The sequence below is a fragment of the Anabrus simplex genome, chromosome 12 (genome assembly GCF_040414725.1).
Source record: "Anabrus simplex isolate iqAnaSimp1 chromosome 12, ASM4041472v1, whole genome shotgun sequence".
In the NCBI taxonomy this organism is placed as follows: domain Eukaryota; kingdom Metazoa; phylum Arthropoda; class Insecta; order Orthoptera; family Tettigoniidae; genus Anabrus; species Anabrus simplex.
In genome coordinates, this window is record NC_090276.1 from 40491623 (window position 1) to 40507549 (window position 15927).

Genomic DNA, 15927 nt, shown 5'->3' on the forward strand with positions numbered 1-15927 from the left:
CTACCAAGACTGCCGCAGCCATAGCTTCTCCACACGAAGTTGCACAAGTCTCGCCTCAGGCCCGCAAGTCCGCTGCTACAGTGAACCGTACGGATAAGGCGCTCTCCACCAAGCATTCTCGCCAAGTTCCCTATCGTAATGCTACACGGAAGCCCAATTCTCAAAGCACCTCGAAACTCCTGCCTTCCTGCCGAGGCTGTTTCAAGCATCATGAACGTCGTGACTGTCGTTTTTTCAAAGCTACTTGTCAACGATGTAATAAACTTGGACACGTTCAGACTGTCTGTCAAAGTTCGCTCCGCCCTGCTAAGACTACTGCAGCGCGCCGGAAGCATATACAGCCCCGCCAAGACATGGAAGTTGATCAGATCAATCTTATTCTTCCCACAAAGGATTCTCACAAAATCATCATTCCTCTCTCATTCTCTGATCGATCTGTCGATTTTCTATTAGACACTGGATCACCTGTCTCTATTATTAACCTGACTACCTACCACGACTTAGGTTCACCTTCATGCTCTCCCGCTGACATCCAGCTCGTGACATTTAACAAGAAGAAAATTAACATCAAAGGTCAAATTAAGCTTCAGGCTAGTTATAAAGGAATTCAGAAGGCCATTCCTCTTCTCGTAGTTAACAACTACACTGCATCAAACATTATGGGCATGGATCTATTTAACTTATTTGGTTTCCAGATACATGACAACATTAACGTCGTATCTACATTGCATCCTACTTCTGACGTTACCGCTCTCCTAGCGCAGTTTCCTGAAGTCTTCGACTCTCAGCTCGGAACAGCAAAAGACTATACAGCTCACATACAGCTGAAATCCGGAGCTAAGCCTCGCTTCCTCAAAACACGTCCAGTACCCCTAGCACTTCAAGACCAGGTCACGAAAGAATTAGAAAGATGGATACAAACTGGAATTGTCGTACCAGTTACTTCTAGTCAATGGGCTACTCCACTCGTGGTAATCAAGAAACCTGATGGTAATGTTCGACTTTGTGGCGATTTTCGATCTACAGTCAACGCACAACTCGAAACCGATATCTTTCCTATTCCACGTCCAGAAGACTTATTCCGTCGTCTCTCTGGTGGACAATTCTTCTCTCGAGTTGATCTTAAAGAAGCATATCTCCAGCTACTTTTAGACGAAGAATCTAAGACATTTCTCACACTTAACACTCCTCTCGGACTGCTCCAGCTCCAGCGGCTCCCATTCGGTGTTTCATCCTCAGCGGCTATTTTTCAGCGCTATTTGGCTCAACTCACCGCCTCAATTCCCGGTTGTGCTAACTACCTGGATGATATTATTGTTACTGGAAAAGATCATCAGGAACATCTAACCAATCTCCGCCTTCTTCTCCAGAAATTGAAAGACAATGGCTTACGAGCGAATCTCGCTAAATGTACCTTCTTTCAGCCTCAAGTTCACTACCTCGGACATATACTTGATAAGAATGGAATTCGTCCTAGTATACAGAATGTCTCCGCGATAGTAAACATGCCAGCACCTCAGAACCTCAAGCAGCTTCAGTCCTTCATCGGCAAAGCGAACTATTATAATAAGTTCATTCCACGTTTCGCTACAGTGGCAGCTCCATTAAACGCTCTACGTAAAAAAGGTGTTAAGTTTCAGTGGACTCCGCAATGCCAACAGGCATGGAAAACAATCAACAACGCCTTAATTCAAGCTATACAACTCACTCATTTTCAGCCCGACAAGATCATCACGCTAGCTACTGACGCTTCAGACTACGGTGTCGGTGCCGTTCTCTCCCAGAAGGATCGTCATGGACAAGAACGCCCCATCGCCTGCGCTTCGAAAACACTTAATGACCATCAACGTCGATACTCACAGATAGAGAAAGAAGCTTTAGCCATCATCTTTGGTATTCGCCGTTTCAATGAATATCTTTATGGCAACCATTTCCTGATCATTACCGATCATAAGCCTCTCGTACACTTATTCCATCCTGGTAATAAGATCCCGGAGAATTCCCTCAGAAAGCTTCAAAGATGGTCCATGTTCCTTTCTGATTATTCCTATCAGATTGTATATCGAGCCACATCCCAGCATTGTAATGCTGATGCCCTCTCCCGCTTACCCGTTGGTCCTGATACTGCCTTCGATTCTCAAGAATCTGAATGTCTTCAGTTGGACATAGAACTTGAAGATACTGTATCCAGTTTTCCTATTGATGCTACCTGCATAGCTAAAGCTACGGATAAAGACAGTACACTTGCTACTGTACGTACTTACATCCGCAACGGTTGGCCTCTTCCGTGCACACTTCCTGCCCACCTGGCACCTTATCATCGTATGCAGCATCGTCTCACGACTCGTGCCGGAGTTGTACTACTAGAAGCAGGCACCATCTTCCGAGTGGTTATCCCACTTAGCCTACAGAAACAAGTTCTCGAATTATTACACCAAAGCCATTGGGGTATCTCCAGAACAAAGCAACTCGCCCGTCAACACTGCTACTGGCCCGGTATTGATGCCGCCATCGAAAAGCTAATACGTCATTGTGAGCAATGTCAAACGAATCAGAACGCCCCGTCTTCTGATCTTGCTTCATGGCCTCCTGCTACTACTCCATGGGAACGAGTTCACATCGATTTCGCAGGTCCTTTCCTCAATTCCATGTGGTTAATAGTCATCGATTCACTGTCAAACTTTCCATATGTCGTGGATATGCATTCGACTACTACAACCGAAGCTACCATTCGTGCTCTCCAGAAAATCTTTACTACAGAAGGTTTACCACAAGTACTCATTTCGGACAACGGACCTCAATTTACAGCTACTGCTTTTCAGAACTTTTGTACACATAATGGCATTCGTCATATCCTAGCACCACCTTTTCATCCTCAATCTAATGGTGAAGCTGAACGCTTCGTACAAACATTTAAAAGAAGTATGAAGAAAGCTGTCTCTTCAGGCTTAACTAAAGACCAAGCCTTGCTCCAACTCTTAAACAACTACAGAACTCTACCCGGCGCTGATAATGTCACTCCTGCACAGAAGCTCCATGGACGACCTCACAGAACTTTACTTTCTCTGTTACAGCCTCTTCCGGCCCAGCATAAGACCTCACCAACGAAGTTCTCCCTCAACGACAAGGTCTACACCAGGACATTCAAATCCAACCCACTCTGGATACCTGGAGTCATCTGCAGATCTTTGGGTCATCGTCTCTACGAGATACAGACTACAGAGAAACGTATCTGCCGCCATCAAGATCAGATACGTCTGCGCTACCGCCCCTGTCCAGCTATTGATGCTATTGCTAAACCAGATAAATCTATTGCTGAACGCGCTTTAGATCATTTAATAACAATGGGTTCCTTTCAGGACGAGACAGCGCCACTCCGCCCAGTTCCAGCTCCGGACAATACAACAGAGATATCAGCAGCTCCGCCCCAGCATCGCAGTCGCCGCCAGCGCTGCCGCCGTTTCACGCCGTACCGGCGCATTTAGGAGGGGAGGGTGTTGTATGTCCGGCGCTCCCTTCTCGCTCCGCCTGCCAGCTGCACGCGCGCCTGTGTATCATTCTGCTAGCTTCGACGCGCAGCCCTCAGTGCGCGTGCCTGACCATCGAGTGTACTATAAATAGGAGCTCCCGGCCTGCTCACTTGCCCACTTGCCCCGGTGTCCAGCTCCAGAATACACCCTACGTCGAGCACGGAGGCTACTCCTCTTGAAAATGTGCTTCGACCAGGTGGACTGAATTTCTGGCAGTACGAGGTCTCACCTCTGGTCACCGCTCCCTTACCTGTTTCCGCTGCCTATGTTCCGTAATTCTTTTACAAGCCATTTTCATTCCCTAACTTATGCAAGCTCCCTTAGTTTCGCTAGGTGGAATTTCTTCAATCAATTGAACTTGCTTTTTAGGAATTCAGGCACTTCAACAAACAAGGACTCTCATGAACATTTATGTTAGTGTGCCAGATAGTTCTCGACTATCAACGTGTCAATTCACAAAGACTATCTTTTCAAGATAGAAGTGTATATAAAGACTGCAAGCCTGTACATATTGTATAAAGACAGACTTTTCTCAAGATTCAATATTCCTTTTTGCTTCAAAATAAATTTCAGTTATTTGTGTAAATATCATAAAGTGAAGCAAATAAAGTTGTGTTCTGTAAACTTCAACCTTGGTTACAACACCTCCCTTTCAGGGAGGTGAATGAAAACGTTAATAGCTAGCTTATTCAGAGCTCAGTTGGCTACAGGTTTTAGTCTAGATCAGTTCAGTTTGGCAGAGAACTCAAAATACATTCAAAAACATAAAGATCCCCGATTTCTTTGCAAAATTCGCACTCGCACATTTCGTCCGCTACACGGAAAAGAATACAATCAAGGATATGTTTTAGGGTTTAGAAGACTAGAGGGTGAGTTCGGGTTCTTTGGTTGCAGTCTCTCACAATCTTGTAACTTACTTATTACTCTATACAGTATACCAACATCCGTAAAACGCCTTATCTCTGATTCCTGTTCTTTATTCATCTATATATAATGAAATAACATGTCCTGAACTGACTGACTGACTGACTGACTGACTGACTGACTGACTGACTGACTGACTGATTGACTGACTGACTGCCTCATCATCGCCGAGCCAAAACTACTGGTCATAAAAAAAAATTAAATTTTGGGGAAACATTTATGTTAGAGTGTAGGTGCTCACTAAGGGGGATTTTTGGATATTCCTCCGCTAACGGGATGAAAAGGGGGTGAATTATTTAAATGAGCATGTGTATGTTTAGTTTAGTCCTCAGCCCGAAGGCTGGTTGGATCCTCAACAGTTCCGCCATCAGCTGTCATAGATGGCCTAGGCATCACTGAAGAGGCGTACTAGGGAAATGAGGAGTGAGGTAGTTTCCCGTTGCTTTCCTCGCCGAGCCAGAAGTTGCTATTACATATCAGTCTGCCAAGCCCACTGAAATGCATGCACTAACTGACCCTATGAGCAATATTTTCACACCATCCATAGCAGGGACTGGCTGCAAAAGGAATGGCATTACTAGGAATGGCATTACTAGCATCGTTCATACCTCAGTCACTTTCATTTTGTCCAAGCCAAGGATAAAGCTGAGACAGATCAATGAAAGTAACCAAATTGCTCTAGCCCATATCAGAAGACATATTGTAGTGCACTGTAAACACTAGGTCCTGCCAGCAAAGGCATATGAGCATATATATCTAAAAAAAAAATTAAAAATTTTCAGACGTAAGAATTGGAATTTAAATCTCTCTTAAAAATAAAGAAACATGTATTTTTGGTCTTTTGGAAATCCAATTAATGGGGGTGAACAGGAGTGACAAACAGTGTGAATTAAAAAAAAAACATATCTACAGAATATCTCAGAAACGTAAATTGTTACACACGTAAAAATTGGTATTTGGAATCTCCTGTAAAAGTAATGAATCATAGATAATTTATTTTCAGAAAATCTACTTGGTGGGAGGGGGAAGGACTGAAAAGGGGTTTGATTCCTTTTATACCGGGCGGGTTGGCCGTGTGGTTAGGGTCACACGGCTGTGAGCTTGCATCCGGGAGATAGTGGGTTCGAATCCCACTGTCGGCTGCCCTGAAGATGGTTTTCCTTGGTTTCCCATTTTCACACCAGGCAAATGCTGGGGCTGTACCTTAATTAAGGCCACGGCTGCTTCCTTCCAACACCTAGGCCTTTCCTATCCCATCGTCGCCATAAAACGTATCTATGTCTGAGCGACGTAAAGTAACTTGTAAAAGAATATATATATATATATTAGGATAGTGATATCTCAAAAACTGAAGATGTTACAGACGTGAAAATTGATATTTGGAGTCTCCTTTAAAAATAAGAAAACGCGCATATCGGGGTGGGAAATCAACTTAACGTGGGGGTTGGTGTGAAAGAATTAAAAAAATAGTTGAATGATTTGTATAAAGATACTTATATCTAAAAAACAAAATGTTGTAGACGTGAAAATTAGTATTTGGAATCTTCTTTACAAATAAAGAAGCATGTGTTTTTTGTTTTTCGGAAAAAGGACTGATAAAAGGGGTTGAATTCTTTTGATGGGGTTACTTATATCCCAAAACTGAAGATGTTACAGACGTGAAAACGGGTATCTGAAATCTCTTTTAAAAATAAAGACCGGGCGAGTTGGCCGTGCGCGTAGAGGCGCGCGGCTGTGAGCTTGCATCCGGGAGATAGTAGGTTCGAATCCCACTATCGGCAGCCCTGAAAATGGTTTTCCGTGGTTTCCCATTTTCTCACCAGGCAAATGCTGGGGCTGTACCTTAATTAAGGCCACGGCCGCTTCCTTCCAACTCCTAGGCCTTTCCTATCCCATCGTCGCCATAAGACCTATCTGTGTCGGTGCGACGTAAAGCCCTTAGCAAAAAAATAAATAAATAAAGAAACATGCTTTTTTTTTCGACTTGAGAGAAGACCCTTTCTCACATAATACAGTTCTATATCGCATGGCCATTTTAGCCCCAAAAGGCAATACCACATACGTGGCTTACAAAGAGTTTCTCGGGTAAATTAAATTCAATCTTTCGGTGAGTTTTTATACTTTAGGGATTTTCAGATTATGTCTTAGTACAGTACCGAGGAACGATTACGAAATCCACGCGAGCGAAACCGCGGCTAACTCTTAGTTTATATTTATATAAGAAAAACTAATGTCCAATAATATTGCCTTGAGGAATTCCCTTCTTAATGATTACGGGATCAGGTAATGCTCCACGTACTTTAATTATCTGAGTTCTATTTTAGAACATCTTAGCCATCCATTCAGTTACTGTTTTCGTCTTACTTTCGTCAATAATCTTCCATGATCTACCCTTCCAAATGCCTTGGATAGATCAAGAGCGGTACAGTCCATTTCCTGAATCTAAATTAATTAGCCTTAGACCTTTCAATAAAAGCATCAGCTGAATTTACGACATATCACAATTCAAATTGAAATAATTATTTAAAACTTAAGCCAATTAGTGTCTGGAGTAATGTTTATGTCAGATGGACCTGGTTCATTTCGCCCATCACTCCAACCAAAACCATCTGTCATCTAAATCAGAGTAGTCACGTGGCTCCGAAAAGATGGCCATCGTATTTCAAAGCAGCTATGAATTACGACATTCATTTGTTACGAAGATAGCTGAAATAAACGGATATCCCGTCTTAAAAAGTCGATTAGTCGATTCGAAATTCGTGATCTTATCGATTAGTTTGGAATTTCATCTGTTATTTCTCGCCAAAAAGTCCTGTTTTGTGCAATTCTCATATATCGCTGAAGTGGAGCATTTATGCCTTGTTTAATGTGATCCATGTATATTATTGCAACTGTTCTACCACAACTTTTAACGCAGAATATGCCCTTTTGGATAATCTACATGCAGTGGTGTAGTCCTGACGTTTTTGTAAAGCGTGCTAAATTCTAAGCGAGGGCATGAAAAATGCTAATTTAATGTTATTGGTTTTTACGTACTACCGACTACTTTTGACGATTTTCCAAGACGCAAATGTGATGGAATTTCGCCCAGCAGGAGTCCTTTTACGTGCCAGTATATTTACCGACACGAGGATGACGTATTATGCACCTTTAAATACCACCGAACTGAGACAGGATAGAATCTGCAAAGTTGGGGTCGGAAGGCCAGCGCCTTAACCATCTTAGCCACTCAGCTCGGCATGACAAGTCCTGCCCTGGCGTCTAAAATGAGTGACTTACAACTAATTACAAAGATATATTGTTGGTGGTGGTGATTATTATTTTTTAGAAAATGTTAACTGTTATAACAAACTTCCCTTAATTTGACATAGCGAGGCATACGTAAGGCACTTTAACATGGAAAATAAGAAATCTCCTCAACTTAACAAGTTCGATCACGGCTCAGGTGGTATTTGAAGGTGCTCAAATACACCAGCCTCGTGTCGAAAGATATACTGGCACGTAAAATAAGTCCTGCGGGACAAATTTTCGGCACCTCGGCACTTTCAGAAACCGTAAAAGTAGTTAATGGGACGTGAAAACAAATAACTCTAAAGAAGGAAATCTATATTTCAATGCACACATTTAAAATAAACATCAATCAAACCAATAAGAAACCCCCGGGTGCAACAGCCCCGAAGGACCATGGCCTACCAAGCAACCGCTGCTCAGCTCGAAGGCCTGGAGATTACTAGGTGTCATGTGGTCAGCACGACGAATCCTCTCAGCCGTTATTCTTGGCTTTTTAGACCGGGGCCGCTATCTCTCCGTCAGATAGCTCCTAAATCATGATTCGTCTGTGTTGAGATTGGTATGATTTTGTTATTTATAATAATAATAATAATAACATTAATAATAATAATAACATTAATAATAATGAAAATGAAATGCTTGCATAATATTCTCGGTCTCCATCATGTTAATCAGTAAAAGGTTCTGGGGAGATCAATCATACTCGATTTCAAAATTACAACTGTGGTTTTGAGTCCTAGAGGTTGCGTCCTCCTTTATCCCTATCAATGAAAAATCACAATATTTGGCTAAAAGAAATCAGTGAAGACCTAAATGAAATTGGCAATAACGAAGAAACCATTTAAGATGGAATGAAACTCAGAATTTTAATTCACAAACTCAAATTTTCTGTAAAGCCCACCCGACTAAATACAGGATGGGCCGAACAACGTAAAAAAGGAACACAGGGAGAGGATGAAGAGGTATAGGGAATAGAAGAAGAAAAGCCAAGAAAGTGCTAATAAGTTCAAACTCGCTCCTTAGTTGGACATAACGAATCAAGAATAATGATGTTAGTAATGATAATAAATTTAATGTGTGAAAGAGATAGTTACGAGTTTATTTTAAGTATTAATAAGGCCATGGCAATAGTTCTACTGCTGTAATATATGTAAGAGTTCGTTATAAGATTAATTTAAGTATTGATGTTATTAGAAGAGTTATGTTCATAAGAAACAGAATTCTGTAAATATGTAAACAACGTAACGAGTGAATAAATACCACCACCACCACCACCACCACCACCACCACTGCGTAGAATGAATGGATCTCGAAACAACACTCAATTGTTTGTTAGTTAGTCATCACTGATTTGCACTGAGGGCGGTCGCCCAGGTGGCAGATACCCTATCAGTTATTTACTTCACATTTACATTTATTAATAATTGTTTACCTACATTTTTCTTAAATATTTTCAACGGACTTGAAATACTCTGTCTATTGCCTGCTCTAATATAACCGCTGTGCAGTTAAAACTCTTTTTACTGTCCCGTCTTTGCAAGTATTCCATCGACAAACCTACTGATATTCACATAATAATAATAATAATAATAATAATAATAATAATAATAATAATAATAATAATAATAATAATAATAATAATAATAATAATAATAATAATTGTTCGTAATCTAGCGAACGCCTACGGAACTACTGAATGTAAAACTTTAAATATACCGAGCTCGATAGCTGCAGTCGCTTAAGTGCGGCCAGTATCCAGTATTCGGGAGATAGTAGGCTCGAACCCCACTGTCGGCAGCCCTGAAGATGGCTTTCCGTGGTTTCCCATTTTCACACCAAGCAAATGCTGGGGCTGTACCTTAATTAAGGCCACGGCCGCTTCCTTCCCACTCCTAGCCCTTCCATGTCCCATCGTCGCCATAAGACCTATCTGTGTCGGTGCGACGTAAAGCAACTAGCAAAAAGAAAAAAACTTTAATAATGTTATTTGTTTTACGTCCCACTAACTACTCTTTTACGGTTTTCGGAGACGCCGAGGTGCCGGAATTTAGTCCCGCAGGAGTTCTTTTACGTGCCAGTAAATCTACCGACACGAGGCTGACGTATTTGAGCACCTTCAAATACCACCGGACTGAGCCACGATCGAACCTGCCAAGTTGGGGTCAGAAGGCCAGCGCCTTAACCGTCTGAGCCACTACGCCCGGCAAAAAAAAAAAACTTTAAATAAATACCAAATCTAGGTAAGAATCTCTGATCTGTCCGAAAATCGAACCTGGGCCTCATATACCCTACCCCTACACCGCGCGGCCGGCATGGAACCCTGATATTTACACAGTAACAGGTTATTAGGATGCAAATTAATTTAGGGCTACTAGGAAGTATAGTATAGCCTGTTCGTCCGTAATGTAACGAGAGTAACATAAGTTTTAGGAGTTGTAATGGACATAGCCCCTGATGTTTATGCGTATCTCATAGCAGAAATGTTGCCTGGGCTGGAATATACTTGTTATCCGTTTGAGTTTGTTTGCGTTCAAACCTATAATATGGAGACAAGTTCACACTTCTGAGTAGATCCAAAATCTTGAATTTGTATCCGTTCCGGCATAGGGGTTTCGAAGCCACGTCGTCGCATTTCCATCAACTGGTGGGACATTTGAAGGAAGGCTGGAGATGATAGTAACCAACAGTGGTGACCTTGAATGAGTTATGATGTTAGTCATCAAACTGAACCATCGCTCACAAACTGCAGCTGAGCATGGCTATGTGGAAATTATTCTTAGCTTTAGTAAGTAACGTCATTATCTGGGATGTCTTTTACTCCGGGGTTATCTTCAAAGTCCCTTAACCATTCTAGTGCAGATTATTAATTTCGATTTAAACGTCTGCAGTTTCTTCATACTTCATGTTCACCGCGTCTCTTTTCCTGATTTTGGTAGGATCTAGTACTGTAATGTCTCGTAACAGTTGGTCATTTTAAGAGTTTGAATAAGGGAATCTCATTTTATCTGATACACTGTGAATGAATTGTTTATAATTTATTGAGACTATCTTGGGGTTATGTTCAAGCATGACAGCGGAATCGGAGTGTTAAACTGGAACCATGCACCGGAGCAGGGAATTTATTTGTGGTCGCAAAACTTGTAGTCTCCAACTTCCGTGATTTTTCTTTGGCCTTCGAGCGCTCTCAGCTCGTGTACTACTTCTAAGGAGTGACGACTGCTTGTATATCAAAACATACGTTTGGGGCATACATTTCTCCGGTTAATGAAACTTCATTTCTTTGTAGCCAGTTTGGTTTTCCATACTTCTTTAACATGTACCTTTGTACATTGTGTTTAGAGATTTTGAAATCGATTGCCTTGAAAGTGGTGAACAGATTTTACCAGATTCATATTATACAGTACGTTCGCTTACGGGTGGGGCCGGGAGAAAGCTCGCTTGCCTGGCACTAGCTCCGCTGTCGGGCGGGAATCAGCGATTTGTATGCTTCCACTGTCTATATATATATATGTTTTTTTTTGCTAGGGGCTTTACGTCGCACCGACACAGATAGGTCTTATGGCGACGATGGGATAGGAAATGCCTAGGACCTGGAAGGAAGCGGCCGTGGCCTTAATTAAGGTACAGCCCCAGCATTTGCCTGGTGTGAAAATGGGAAACCACGGAAAACCATCTTCAGGGCTGCCGATAGTGGGACTCGAACCTACTATCTCCCGGATGCAAGCTCACAGCCGCGCGCCTCTACGCGCACGGCCAACTCGCCCGGTACTGTCTATATTACAGTGTTACCAAGACACATTAAGTAATTAATTAATCAATCAGTCTTCGCAGTTATTATTTATTTAGCGTATGACATTAAAAATAAAAACACACAAGCACAAATTAAATATACAGTTCACTATGTAGGTTACAATTTCACCATCAAGCTCTGCAAATAGTCTATACAAGAAGGATTTGGGTCAAGAAAGTCTTGTGGGCTACCCTGAAAAGCACTCAGGGGGCACTGTTCCACTATATGACGAACTGTTTGCTTAGGGGCACCACAACTACATTCCGGGGAGGGAAGTTTGCCCCATTTATAGAGGAAGTCAGTGCACTTTCCATGGCCTGTCCTGATACGATTGAGGGTTGTCCAGGTTTCGCGAGGTAGGTCAAATCCATTTGGTATACTTGTTATACAGGGGAAGTTCTGATACTCAGCTGGAGCCATAGAAGTCCATTCTTGAAACCAATCCTGCTGCAGGCTGAATTTGTCAACCAGGATTTTGGCAGTCCTTGTTGGTGGATTTCTGGACCGAAGTCTGTTGTTCAAGGCGTAGGGTATATCTCCATGAATTGGCAGATTGGAATTCCTCGACAGCTTCTGGTACTCATGCAACAAAGCATTCTTTCTCCGTAGGTGAGGTGGAGGAATATGGCTCAGAACTGGCAGCCAAGAAGTGGGGGTAGATTTTATGGTTCCCGATAAAACGCGCAAAGTATGATTTAGCTGAGAATCAACCAGTTTTGTGTAACAGCTGTTCAGCGAGAGCAGTACTTACCTTGTTATAGGCGATGTTGGAAGCGATGTCCTTCTGTTGCCACACAGTTCTGACATAGTTTAATTCACTAATTTTGTCCTCCGTCAATATTCTACGTTTTCGCTTAGGAACTGAAGCATTTAGTGATCCTTTTGTTAACAAGTCGTCTAATAGTTTCTCTACCCGGAATTGGAGCAAATTGTCTGCGTACCTCTCTGCATGACTCTGTTTTTACATATATATCGTACATAAAAGCTCTCTGTTCAAGTGGGTATTTAGCCAGTTGCATTTCTAGCCACTGCGTTACACACGCTTTGCACAGCTGGCTGGCTGGCGATTCTCAAGCCGCCCGTAGCTAGCAAGGTTTTCCCGGCCCCACCCGTAAGCAAACGCACTGTACGTCTCTGAGCCTGATAACTTTCAAGATTTCGTTGTTGCTCTAGACGACAATAGAAATAAATAAACGTCGTTGAAGAAAATGTGATAGAATATATTTGCATTTACCCTTCGTATTTCAGTTGAACTAACAGTATTTTCACATTGGCAGAATAATTAATGAGATCCCGGTTATGACGAGGCTAAAAATTCCATCAACACGTAGAGGAATCCACCAGCTGGAATTGATAAGAATTCTGGGGATATACTAAAGACAATGGGTTGGGATGTAGTACCATATCTGAAGTACTTATTTGCTTATTATTTGCATGAAGGAGCTGTACCAAATGAATGGAGAGTTGCTATAGTAGCCCATGTGTATAAAGGAAAGGGTGATAGACATGAGGCTGAAAATTACAAGACAGTAAGTTTGACATGCGTTGCATGTAAGCTTTGGAAAAGCATTCCGTCTGAGTATATTAAACATATTTTGTGAAGTTAATAACTGGCTCGACAGAAGGCAGTTCGGGATTAGCAAAGGTTACTCTACTGAAATTCAACCTGTAGGATACAGCAAATATCTTGGATTCCGCAGGTAAAATGGACTGTATCACCATTGACCTATCTACAGTAAGCCGTTTGATAGAGTAGATCATGGGAGACGACTGGAGAAAATGGTGGCTAATGGACTAGGAAAAAGGTTGCTATATGTCTAGAAAATATAACTCAGAGAATTAGAGTAAGTGAATCTTTATGTGAGGGGCTGCCTGGCCGAGGCGGTAAAGGCGTGCTCGGTTCGCCCGGAAGGACGTGGTTTCGAATTCCCGTCAGGAAGTCGTAAAATTTAAGAAACGAGATTTCCACTTCTGGAGGTGCATATGGCCCTGAGATTCACTCAGCCTACACCAACAATGAGTACCAGGTTAATTCCTGGGGGCAAAGGCGGCCGGGCGTAGAGCTAACCATTCTACCTCATCACGTGCCGCGGTTAACAATGGTGGAAGCCTTTACCTTCCACTCCTCCAAAGGCCTTCACGGCCTGTCTTTGCCTTTTTGAATCTTTATCTGATCCTGTATTCATTAAGGCAGTAGCAATGTACCTTTATGTTTTCTTATAGCCTATACAAATGATAAGTAAAGAAGTGGAATCAGAGATTAGGCTTTTTGCGGATGATGTTATTCTGTATAGAGTAAATGACTGAAATGGCGTATGACTTTTAGTGCCGGGAGTGTCCGAGGACAAGTTCGGCTCGCCAGGTGCAGGTCTTTCGATTTGACTCCCGTAGGCGACCTGCGTGTCGTGATGAGGATGAAATGATGATGGAAACGACACATACACCCAGCCCCCGTGCCAGCGAAATCAACCAATGTTGGTTAAAATTACTGACCCTGCCGGGAATCGAACCCGGGAGCCCTGTGACCAAAGGCCAGCACGTTAACCTTTTAGACATGGAGCCGGACTCTGTATAGAGTAATAAATAGTTACAAGATTGTGAACAACTGCAAAAGATCTCGATAATATTATGAGATGGACAGCAGGCAATGGTATGATGATAAACGGGGTTAAAATTCAGGTTGTGAGTTTCACTAATAGGAAAAGTCCTCTCAGTTTTAATTACTGCTTTGATGGGGGTGAAAGTTTATTGTGGGGATCACTGTAAGTACCTATATGTTAATATAAGGAAAGATCTTCATTGGGTTAATCACATAAATGAGATTTTAAATAGAGGGTAGGCTACAGATCTCTGCACATGATTATAAGGGTATTTAGGGGTTGTAGTAAGGAAGTAAAGGAGAGGACATAGAAGTCTCTAGTAAGACCTCAACTAGGGTATGGTTCCACAGGGATTCCTTAATTAGAGAACTGGAAATAAATCGAAAGAAAAGCAGCTCGATTTGTTCTGGGCGATTTCCGAAAAAAAGGGTAGTGTAACGAAAATGTTACAAAGCTTGGGCTGGGAAGACTTGAGAGAAAGGAGACGAGCTGCTCGAGTAAGTGGTATGTTCCGAGCTGTTAGAGGAGAGATGGCGTGGGATGACATTAGTAAGACGAATAAGTTTGAGTGGTGTCTTTAAAAAGAGGAAAGATCACAATATGAAGATAAAATTGGAATTCACGACGATAAATTGGGCCAAATATTCCTTTGTAAAAAGAGGAGTTAGGGATTCGAATATCAAGGAAGATGTTCAATAAATTTCCTATGTCTTTGCAATCATTTAAGAAAAGGCTAGGAAAACAACAGATACGGAATCTGCCACCGGGGCGACTGCCCTGAATGCAGATCGATACTGATTGATATTCTATTGCGTAAAAAATGTAGGGCTTATGTACGATACCCAGTTAGCCAACATCGGTCAGTCTCTGGTCTGTAATATGTAACGACTGTCCCAGAGTCTAAAATCACTATTACCCGCAGTGAAGGAAATATATTCTTATGCTAAAACCGTATACTAGAGTTGTGCCCAAGTTTTGCAAAGTGAACGTCTTAATAGCACCAAAAAGCAAGAGGTAGAATTTCATTTTCTTTTTTTAATGCAACTTTTTATTTTATTTCATTACCAGCGATTATAGCGCTCTTGTAATTTGCAAATATATACAGAATTAATGTAATCAGAACAATCCATTTCACTGATTTCGTAATTCTGAATGTGTAAAAAACATTTTCTTTCGTGGGGTAGTAAGAGCCCCGGTGTATGGTTAGTTTCCCTGAAACGTAGGTGCATGGTTCCAGGGTTAGAGGTCACTGTAGGAATGTCGAAATTGAAAATAAACCAAAGCAGAAGGTATACAGAAAATGAAAAATACTTTATTGAATCTCTACACTTCTGTACTCGTTTACAGACAATCGCACTTCTTCTTCTTCTTCTTCTTAATTTGTTTACCGCCCAGGGTCGCTTTTTCCTAGACTCAGCGAGGGATCCCACCTCTACTGCCTCGATGGCAGTGTCCTGGAGCTTCAGACTATGGGTCGGGAGATAGAACTGGGGAGGATGACCAGTACCTCACCATGTGGCCTCACCTGCTATGCTGAATAGGGGCCTTGCGGGGGATGGGAAAATTGGAAAGGATAGACAAGGAAGAGGGAAGGAAGCGGCCGTGGCCTTAAATTAGGTACCATCCCGGCATTTGCCTGGAGGAGAAGTGAGAAACCACGGGAAACCATTTCCAGGATGGCTGAGGTGGGAATCGAACCCACCTCTACTTAGTTGACCTCCATAGGCTGAGTAGACCCCGTTCCAGCCCTCGTACCACTTTTCGAATTTCGTGGCAGAGCCGGGAATCGAAC